This window comes from Macaca fascicularis, chromosome 8 (assembly GCF_037993035.2).
Source record: "Macaca fascicularis isolate 582-1 chromosome 8, T2T-MFA8v1.1".
NCBI lineage: Eukaryota > Metazoa > Chordata > Mammalia > Primates > Cercopithecidae > Macaca > Macaca fascicularis.
The window spans coordinates 25082056-25093223 of record NC_088382.1 but is presented as its reverse complement, the minus strand read 5'-3'; positions in this window follow the sequence as shown (position 1 = coordinate 25093223).

The window sequence follows — 11168 nt, the reverse complement described above, 5'->3', positions numbered from 1 at the left end:
AAGCGTGAGCTATTGCGTCCGGCCCCTTCTTTTCCAATTTAGAAGCCTTTTATTTCTCTCTTACCTGGTTGTTCTGGTTTGTACTTATAGAACTGTGTCGAATATGACTGGTGAAGGCCGGCATCCTTGTCTTGTTCCAGTTCTTAGAGTAAAGGCTTTCAGCTTTCTCCCATTCAGTATGATGTTAGCTGTGGGTTGTCATATATGGCCTTTATTATGTTAAGGTATATTACTTGTATGCATAACTTGTTGAGAGTTTTTATCATGAAGGGATGTAGACTTTTATCAGATGCTTTTTCTGCATATATTGAGACGATTATATGGTTTTTGTCTCTCCTGGTATTCTTACCCTGCAATTCCACCTAGGAAACTTCTCATCCATATATAAAGTTCATTGATTTTTTTTTTTAAGAAACCACCTTAATGAGGTATGATTGACATGCAAAAGGCTGTACATATTTAAGGTATACATCTTGTTGAGTTTGGGGATAAATATACACCTATGAAACCTTCAACACCATCATGGCCATGAACATATCCATCACCTCCCGAAGTTTTCTCTTGCCTTCTTTATTATTATTATTATTTTTGTTTGTTTGGTTTTGTTTTGAGATGGAGTCTCACTCTGTTACCCAGGCTGGAGTGCAGTGGCGTGATCTCAGCTCACTGCAACCTCTGCTTCCCAGATTCAAGCCATTCTTCTGTCTCAGCCTCCCGAGTAGCTGGGACTACAGGCACCCGCCACCACACCCAGCTAATTTTTATACTTTTAGTAGAGACAGGGTTTCACCATGTTGGTCAGGCTGGTCTTGAATTCCTGACCTCAGGTAATCCACCTGCCTCAGCCTCCCAAAGTGCTGGGATTACAGGTGTGAACCACCACGGCCGGCCTGTGTTTTTTCATTAAGAACACTTAATGTAAGATCTATTATTTTAGCAGATAGTAAGTATACTACTGTACTTACTGTACTTAGTATTGTTAGTTCTAGACACTGTGTTGCATAGTGGACTCCAGATTTATCTTGAGTAACTGAAACTTTGTACCCTTTGACCATCACCTCCCTGTTTCCCTCTCCTCCCAGGGCATGGCAACCATTCCTATACTCCTTGCTTTTGTTATTTTGACTATTTTAGATCCCACATGAGTGAGATCATGCATATTTGTCTTTCTGTGTCTGGTTTATTTCATTAAACATAATGCCCTCCAGGTCCAGCCATGTTGTCCTAGATGACAGAATTGCCTTCTTTTTCAAGGCTAAATAATATACCATTGTATGTATGTACTATTTTCTATATCCTGCATCCATCAGTGGGCATTTAAGCTGTTTTCATATTTTGGCTATTGTGAATGATGCTGTCATGAACACAAAAGTGCAGATATCCCTTTGAGATTCTGATTTCAGTTCCTTTGAATATATGGTCAGGAGTGGGATTCCTAGAACATAGGTAGTTCGATTTTTTTTTTTTTTTTTGAGACAGAGTCTTGCTCTGTTGCCCAGGCTGGAGTGCAGTGGCCAGATCTCAGCTCACTGCAAGCTCCGCCTCCTGGGTTTATGCCATTCTCCTGCCTCAGCCTCTCGAGTAGCTGGGACTACAGGCGCCTGCCACCTCGCCCGGCTAGTTTTTTGTATTTTTTTTAGTAGAGACGGGGTTTCACCGTGTTAGCCAGGATGGTCTCGATCTCCTGACCTCGTGGTCCGCCTGTCTTGGCCTCCCAAAGTGCTGGGATTACAGGCTTGAGCCACCACGCCCGGCGGTAGTTCGATTTTTAATTTTCTTGCTGACAGGTTTCACTCTGTCACTCAGGCTGGAGTGCAATGTGATCATAGCTCACTGCTGCCTTGAACTGCTAGGCTGAAGCGATCCTCCCACCTCAGCCTCCCATGTAGCTGGGACTACAGGTGTGCACCACCATGTCTGGTTAATTTTTTTTTTTTTTGGAGAGACAGGGTCTTGCTATGTTGTTCAGGCTGCTCTTGAATTCCTAGCCTCAAGCAATCCTCCCATCTTGGCCTCCCAAAGCACTAGGATTACAGGCATGAGCCACCATGCCTGGCCTCTATTTCTAACTTTTTGAGGAACCTCCATACTCTTTTCCTTAGCAGCTTTTACATTCCCACCAAGCATGTACAAATGTTCCTGTTTCTCCACATCCTCAACAATTGTTTTCTTTTGTTTTTTTGAGACAGGGTCTCCCTCTGGAGTCCAGGCTGGAGTGTAGTGGCATGATCATGACTCTCTGCCACCTTGACCTCCTGGGCTCAAGCGATTCTCCTGCCTCAACTTTCTGAGTAGCTGAGACTATAAGTGTGCACCACTAGGCCAACACATTTCTTGATTTTTTTTTTCTTTCTTTTTTTGTAGAGTTGGGGTCTCACTATGTTGCCCAGGTTGGTCTTGAACTCCTGAGCTCAAGTGATCCTCTTGCCTCGGCCTCTCAACATGCTGGGATTACAGGCGTGAGCCACCTTTTTTTTTTTTTTTTTTTTTTTGGAGACGGAGTCATGCTGTCGCCCAGGCTGGAGTGCAGTGGCGCGATCTCGGCTCACTGCAAGCTTTGCCTCCCGGGTTCACACCATTCTCCTGCCTCAGCCTCCTGAGTAGGGGGGACTACAGGCGCCCGCCACCACGACTGGCTAATTTTTTTGTATTTTTTAGTAGAGACGGGGTTTCACCATGTTAGCCAGGATGGTCTCGATCTCCTGACCTAGTGATCTGCCCGTCTCAGCCTCCCAAAGTGCTGGGACTGCAGGCATGTGCCACCACACAGGCCTGGGTGGTCTTTTCTAAAATGGTGCCAGAGGAACTGGATCTATCTCTTTGGCATGAGCCAGGCTTCTGCCGTGCAGGAATTAGCTTTTTCTTTTTAAATTAACTTTATTGAAAAATAATTTATATACAAAAACCTGCACTTGAACGGGCACAATGGCTCATGCCTGTATTCCCAGAAATTTGGGAGGCTAAGACAGGACGATGGCTTGAGGTCAGGAGTTCAAGACCAGCCTGGGCGACAGACTGAGACTCCGTTTCAAAAAAAAAAAAAACACTAGCCAGGTGGTATGACACGCTCCTATAGTCCTAGCTACTTGGGAGCTGAGGTGGGAGGATCACTTGAGCTTGGGAGTTTGAGGCTGCAATGAGCTGTGGTCACACCACTGTGCTCCAGCGACAGAGTGAGACTCTGTCTAAAAAACCCCACAAAACTGCATTCATTTTAACTGCATAGTTTGAGTTGTGACAAATGTATACACCCATGTAGCATCACCACAGTCAAGATATAATTTCCATTGTCCCTTCCTAATTTGTTTCCCTTTGCAGTCAATGCCCCCACCCCACCCCCTGCCATGCCTAATTGGCATTAGGCAAATGCTGATCTGCTTTCTGACATTACAGATTAGTATTGCCTGTTCTAGAACTTGATATAAGTAGAATCCTACAGGGTCTTTTTGTCGACCTTTTTTTGCTAAGCAAAATGTATTTGAGATTTATTTATCTATACTAGTGCTTGTATCAGTAGTTTGTTTCTGGTTTTGGTTGAGGAGTATCCCACAATTGGTCTATCCAGTCATCTGCCTGTTAGAGTTATGTGTCAACATGACTAGGCTATCAACCCAGTTATTCAAGCAAATATTAATCTATGTGTTGCTATCAAGGTAATCTGTAGATGTAATTAATATCTACAATCCATTGACTTTGAGTTAAGGGAATTACCCTTGATGATGAGAGTATGCCTGACCCAATCAGTTGAAAAACCTCAGGAACAGAAGCAAGGTTTTCCTGAAGTCCTTCCTGGGGGCTGCAGCTTCAGCTCCTTGCTCCTCTCAGCTTCCAAGCTGCTCTTCCCGATGGCCTGCCCTACAGATTTCAGACTCTCCTGGTCAGTCCTCATAATCACATGGGCCAATTCCTTGAAGTAAGTCCCTGTCAGATAGAACTGTTGGTGAACATTTGGGAACTTTCCAGTTTTAAACAATTGTGAATAAAATGGCTATGAATATTTGAGAGCAAGCCTTTGGATATATGTTTTAACTTTTCTTGGGTAAATAAGAGCGGAATTGCTGAATATATGGTAAGCATATGTTAAGCTTTATATGAAACTACAAAACTACTTTGACATGCTATACCCTTTTATTTATTATTTTTATATTTGAGACAGGTTCTTACTCTGTTGCCCAGGCTGGAATGCAGTGGCATGATCATGGTTCACTGTAGCCTTGACCCCCCTGGGCTCAGGTGATCCTTTCACCTCAGCCTCCCATGTAGCTGGGATGACAGGCACGTGTCACCATGTCTGGCTGTGCTGTACCATTTTACATTTCTACATATAAGAATTCTTGCGATTCTCCTGCCTCAGCCTCCCGAGTAGCTGGGACTACAGGTGTGTGCCATCACCCCCAGCTAATTTTTGTACTTTTTTTTTTTTCCAAGATAGAGTCTTGCTCTATCGCCCAGGATGGAGTGCAGTGGCACAATCTCACCTCACTGCAACTTCTGCCTTCCAGGTTCAAGCAATTCTCCGCCTTAGCCTCCTGAGTAGCTGGCATTACAGGCACCCACACCATGTCCGGCTAATTTTTATATTTTTAGTAGAGACTGGGTTTCACCATCTTGTCCAGGCTGGTCTTGAACTACTGACCTTGTGATCCACCTGCCTTGGCCTCCCAAAATGCTGGGATTTCAGGTGTAAGCCACTGTGCCTGGCCTAATTTTTGTATTTTTAGTAGACATGCGGTTTCACCATGTTGGCCAGGATGCTCTCGATCTCTTGACCTTGTGATCCAGCCACCTCGGCCTCCCAAAGTGCTGAGATTACAGGCGTGAGCCACTGTGCCCGGCCAGTGTATAAGAATTCTAATTATTCTACATCTTTGCCAACAGTTGGCATTCGGTGTTAATTGTAGCCATTCTAGTGGATGTATAGTGGCATTTCATTGTGGTTTTTATTTGCATTTTCTTGATGACAAGTGATTTTGAGCTTCTTTTCTAGGTGATTATTGATCATTTGTAGATCTTATTTTACAAAATGCATGTTCAACTATTTTGTCCATTTTAAAGTTGTGTTATTCTTAGTGAGTTTTGTGTGTGTATGTTTCTTTTTTCTTCTTTTATTTTTTTTTTTAGACAAGGTCTTGCTCTGTTGCCCAGGCTGCAGTGCTGTGGTAACATCATGGCTCACTGCAGGCTCTGCCTCCCTGGCTCAAGTGATCCTCCCACTTCAGCCTCCCAAACAGTTGGAATTACAGGAATGCACCACCATGCTTGGTTAATTAAATTTTTTGTTGTTGTTGTAGAAATGAGGTCTCACTATATTGCCCAGGCTGGTCTTGAACTCCTGAGCTCAAGGAATCCTCCTACCTTGGCCTCCCAAAGTGCTAGATTACAGGTGTGAGCCACTGCACCTGGCCCTTCTTTTTTTTTAATTTACTGGATACCTGTTTTGTGTCAAATATATATGTTCAAAGATTTTTTTCACTCTAATCTGTGGCTTGCTGTTTCATTTTAAAAATAGGGTCTTTTGGGCCAGGTGTGGTTGCTCACGCCTGTAATCCTAGCACTTTGGGAGGCCGAGGTGGGCGGATCACGAGGTCAGGAGATCAAGACCATGGTGAAACCCTCTACTAAAAATACAAAAACTTAGCGGGTGCGGTGGCCGGCGCCTGTAGTCCCAGCTACTTGGGAGGCTGAAGCAGGAGAATGGTGTGAACCCGGGAAGGCGGAGCTTGCAGTGAGCCGAGATCATGCCACGGCACTCCAGCCTGGGTGACAAAGTGAGACTCTGTCTCAAAAAAAAAAACGTGTCTTTTGAAGGGCAGAAAATTTGAAATTTGAAGTTCTTTTTTTTTTTTTTTTCTTTTATGGCTCATGCTTTTGGTGTCTTAAGACATCTTGGCTTAACCCAAGGTAATGAAAGTTGTTTGTTTTTGTTTTAAGTTCTCTTCTAGAAATATTTTATCTTTTACATCTGTCGTACATTTTGAGTTTTTGTGTATGGTGTTAGATAAGGATCAGAGTTTATTTTTCCCCTCAACTGCATATCCAGTTCCTCCAGTACTATTTTTGGAAGAGATAATGTTTTCCTAGTGAATTACTTCGGCATCTTTGTTGAAAATCAATTCACCACATATGTTGTTCTGTTTTTGGACTTTATTCTGCTTCACTGATCTGCATGTCTATCCTATCCTAGTGTCAATGCCACACTGTCTTGATTACTGTATCTTTATAGTAAACCTTGAAATTAGGTAGCATGAGTTAGGATTCTTTTTCTATTTCAGAATTGTTTTGGTTATTCCAGATTCTTTGCATTTTTATACAAATGTAAGATTCAACTTGTTGCTACAAAAAAAACCTCTTGGGATTTTTATTGGGACTTGACATCACAAATTTTATTCATCCAATTCACAAACATGTTACACCAATTAAAATCTTTAATTTTCCTCAGCAATGGTTTATAGAATTTAGTGTACAGATACGGCACATATATTGCTAAATTTATTATGTATTTCATGTTTTTGGATGCTACAGAAAATGGTATATATTTTGCTAATTAATTAAAAAAAATATTCTCAGCTAAGATTCAGGTACGTATTTTAAAATTTCACCTTGTAATTGTTTCTCGTTGGTAGATAAAATTTTTTGTATGTTGACATTCTATTCTGTGTTGCTAAATTCCCTTGTTACAATAGCTTTTTTTACACCTCAAATCATGACACCTGTGAATAAACAGTTTTACTTTTTCCTTTCTCATCTGTGTGCCTGTCATTTCTTTTTTGTGCCTTTTTGCTCTGGTTAGAACCTCTGGCACAATGCTGAATAGAAGTGTTGAAAATAGGCAACCTTGCCTTATTCATGATCTTAGGGGAATCAGTCAGTTTTTCACTTTTAAGTATGTTGTTAATGGTTGGTTTTTCATAGATGTCTTTTATTGGATTGTTTTCTTTCTATTCCTAGTTTGCTGAGTTTTTATTTTCTAATCATGGATGGATATTAAGTTTTGTCACATCTTTATCTATTGAGATGAGCCATTACTTATCCTTTATTTTATGTGGTTAATTACATTTATTAAAAAAATTCAAACCAACCTTGCATTCCTAGGATCAATCCCATTGGTCATTTTATATGCCTCCCCTTCCCCCTAGTGTTTTTTGGTTTTGAGATAGGGTCTTGCTCTGTCACCCAGGCTGGAGTGCAGTGTTGGGATCATAGCTCACTGCAGCCTTTGCCTCCTGGGCTTAAGTGACCCTCCCACCTCAGCCTCCAGAGTAGCTGGACCACAGGCAAGTGGCAATATGCTCATGAGTCTTGTTCATTTTTTGTAGGGATGGGGTCTTACTATGTTGTCTAGGCTGGTCTCCACCTCCTGAACTCAACTCATCCTTCCACCTCAGCCTCCCAAAGTGCTGGGGTTACAGGTGTGAGCCACTGTGCCCAGCCACTTTTTAAATGTACTGTTGGATTTGACTTGCTTCTCTTTTGTTAAGGAGTTTTGCATTTGTGTTTATGAAGGATAGTGGTCTAAAAAGGTTTTGTTTTTCTCTTTAATGTCTGTGGTTTTGGTATTTGGAAACTGCTTATTTCAAAGTAAGCTGGGAGGTGTTCCCTCTACCACTATTTTTATTTTTGAAAAATCGAGACAAGGTCTCCCCATGTTGCCCAGGCTGGTCTTGAACTCCTGGGCTCCAGAGATCCTCCTGCCTCGGCCTCCCAAAGTGCTGGGATTACAGGCATGAGCCACCATTCGTGGCCCCCTTTATACTATTTTCTGAGCTTTTGTGGGACTGGCATTTTCTTCTGTAGCAATCTCCCCAGTGCTCTGCCTGCAAGAGCAGGGAATTCTCTGGATGGGAGTCCCATTCAGGCTCACCCAGCGCGGTACCTTCGCTCCTGCACCCTCATCCCCAAAGTGCTCCACACTCCCTCTTCCTTACTCAGTTGCCGCTCTGTCCTGGAACCTGGAAATCATACTAGAATCCTCTTTACTCCAAATGCAACTGATCACAAAGCCCTCCTCTCCTAACATCGCCCAACTCTCCCTGCAGTCCTTGTCTTGGTCCAAGTCTGTATTCCCCACTAGCTGGTGGGCTAAACAAAGACTGGTCACCAGGCTGCTTTGCCAAGTGGCCTTTGGAAATGCAGAGCGTTCAGGATCAAATACCAAGCTCCTGTGCCAGCCCTCATCCAGACACACACTAGGCTGCACCTTCCCTCCAGCCACGCCATTTGTGCAGCTTCGAGTGCTCTCCCTTGCCTTCTCCGGCGGGCCAAGCCCTGCAGGGGCTGCTCCTGCATGCCCTCCCACGAACCCTAGGGCATCTCGTGTGCGCCATGGCCGTCCCTTTCAGGGTATCCCCGCGCCACCACATTCTTCGGAGCAGGGACCTTGTCCTTAGCAGCTGCACCCAGCTCGGGAACAGCGCCGCTGATTAGCACTGCGGCTGCCTGCTGTGAACTCGAACCTCTGCCAGGCACACGGCGCTGTGGGGACCCAAGGGCCGCAGGAGCCCAGCTTTGGACTTCCCCAAGAACGCTCCCGCAAAGCACCGCAAAGCAATTAAGACCTCGCTCTTCCAGCGGCAACACTAGAAACCCCGGCCAGGACCGAGTCTGGACTGCGCCTGCGCGCGGCAGCGTAAGCGGGGCGAGAGCCAGACCAGAGGGCGCGGAAACCTGAGTGCGCAGGCGCCACCTCCCGGTGGAAAAACCTTCTTCCGAAATTACTTCCGGGGCTGCGGCGCTGGCCGGGGAGGGTCAGGCCGGGTGGGGTAGGAACTCGCCCTTTCTTTCGCAGGGTGCAGGCGGGATGGTGTCAACAGCTTTTGCTCTTTTCATTGTCGTAGTGAGCTATGGCAGCGATGTGAGGTTAACCCGCATAAACCAGACAGTCTGGCATCTCTCTGCTGGGGCTTCACCCAAATTAGTTCCACCGCTCCCCTTACTGTACATGCCCCAGAAACTGTACATCCTTGTCACTGGCCATGACATCATGGTCTGGGCGCATCTCGTAAGGAGCACACTTTGGCTACTGGGACAGGCAGGGGTTGAGGTTAGGAACACTCCAAACAGAAGAGCAGGTGGGCTCTAAGGCTCTTAGGAACGGGCACAGTAAGGGGAGACTTGAGAGAGGGACTGGGTCCAATTTGGGGTTTAGAAAACGGTAGGCGAGCAAAGGGTATGTAAATTTAGACTGAGAAGAGAGAGTTCTGCAGACCTGCAAAGGCCAGGCGTAGGATATGGAGGCAGAGATCGTGGTTGTATCCGCATAGTTGAATTTATGAATTCTGGTGCAGCATTCGTAGCTTGGCTGATAAGTTTTTAACTTGTGACACATGCCCTGGACTGCAAAGTGTTAAAGGGTAGATACCTAGTTTCCTAGTGAAATAATGGCCTGCATTCTTCTAAACTTAAAAGTGGTTTTGTTTCCATCATCTTAGTTGGCACTCTCAACCATTTTCCAGTTGAATTTGGCCTTGAGAGGATGCTTTACCGTCTTTACACAGTATAGTCAACTAGGGAGAAGTTTGCATTTTCTGACTTTGAGACCACGGCTCTTATATTCTCCCACCCTTTCACTAGCTGTAGGGAGTGCCCGTTAGACTCTTTATTGTCCCTTCTGAGCTTTACATAAGGCTTGATCCACTGCCCATTAGTTAGTTTCTATCCTGAGTCTGTCCTCCAGACCTTGAATCCAGACGCTCTGACTTGCTAACTTCGTGATTCAATAGCAAGGGTCAGGAGATTCCCCACTTGCCATTCTTTTAGGCCATATGGGTGCTGCTGTATGCTTAATTGTGCATGGTGCTTTTCTAAGTACTGTTTACTATATTTTACAGTCAGTTTGTATTACTAAGTGATCACAAAACAGAAGAATGGAGATAAATTTGCCTTGCAAATGACTTTTTCTGCTTTTGAGTTTCCTTTTCCATTGCTGACCATCAAAAAGATACTTGGCCCATAATAGATGCTGAATAAGTATTTGATGAACAGATGACAAAGGGTAGCAGTCAGGCTGTCCTGAGAACCAGAAGGCTCTTCTGAGGAAGGGGAATGATTTTCCAAACTTAATTTCATCCTCTACCTTGACAGTCTCACGTCCCGTTGTCTGGCACCTGATTCCCTTAGTTGATCTGCTCTTCCTTAAAAGCACCCAAGTGGCAGCCGACAGTGAGTTCAGGATAAAGACACCCAAGATAAATGTAATGGACCCAGAGGACAAGCTACAGAGGCAAGAATCTTTTTAGACATGACCTAGTATCTAATTATGGCTGATGAACACGTTTTCATCCTTTCAAATACTTAAAGAACCACCAGGACTTTTAAGTAGTTAGAATCACTTACAGTTTTCAAGGCCTAATCAACAAGCTTGTAGCTTTTACAGGGTCCCTATAACTATCTTTCCTCTCCTTTTTGGCTTTGGCATTTGATAGTTTTGGCAGCATTATATGTCAATTTAGGCTTGTAGATCTAGCCAAAAATCGTGGGCTAGGGTTGGCCTGGACAGGTTTGGCTGGTGGCAAATATGATATAGGGAGTTTCTCTGGCTTTCTAGATTTAATTCATGTTACCCCACAAGCATGGATATTTTGGAAAGTGGTCTGATGTACTTAGCTGAAATTTCAAAAGGTACTAAAACATTATTTCCAGTGGGGGGTTGTGGGGAGGGGAAAAAGTCCCTTAATAAAGCCAATGTTTTAGAGAATGAAAAACTTATTTCTTAGGTTGTCACTTGTCATTAGAAAATGGGCACTTATGCCCAAAGTCATTACTTCTTCACATTTAAAAACTTAAAATTGCAATCCTGTGCCAAATCCCTTCTTCCTTTATCTGATTTACACGTTAGTGGGAATAGATAACCCTTGGGCTGGGCCAACAAACACGAATACAATTTAATAATCTGTAGTAAAGAAAGTTTTCAATGTAAGGCATAGTTTGTGTCAGGAAACACTATCTAAAGACACTTTACTTGATGAACATAGTGCCTAGGGAATAAACCTAGAAATTCTCAAATACACTTTTGTTTTGACTGAATAAAATCTCATGATTTCTGGCGAAACCAAAATCTAAAGAAAATCAACTTTTACATTTACTAGGTTGAATCATATGAAATCGCTGACCATTTTTGACCAAAAGGTGATTTGGTGCCCCCTCTTTGAATTGTCAGCAAAGGAAGGAAC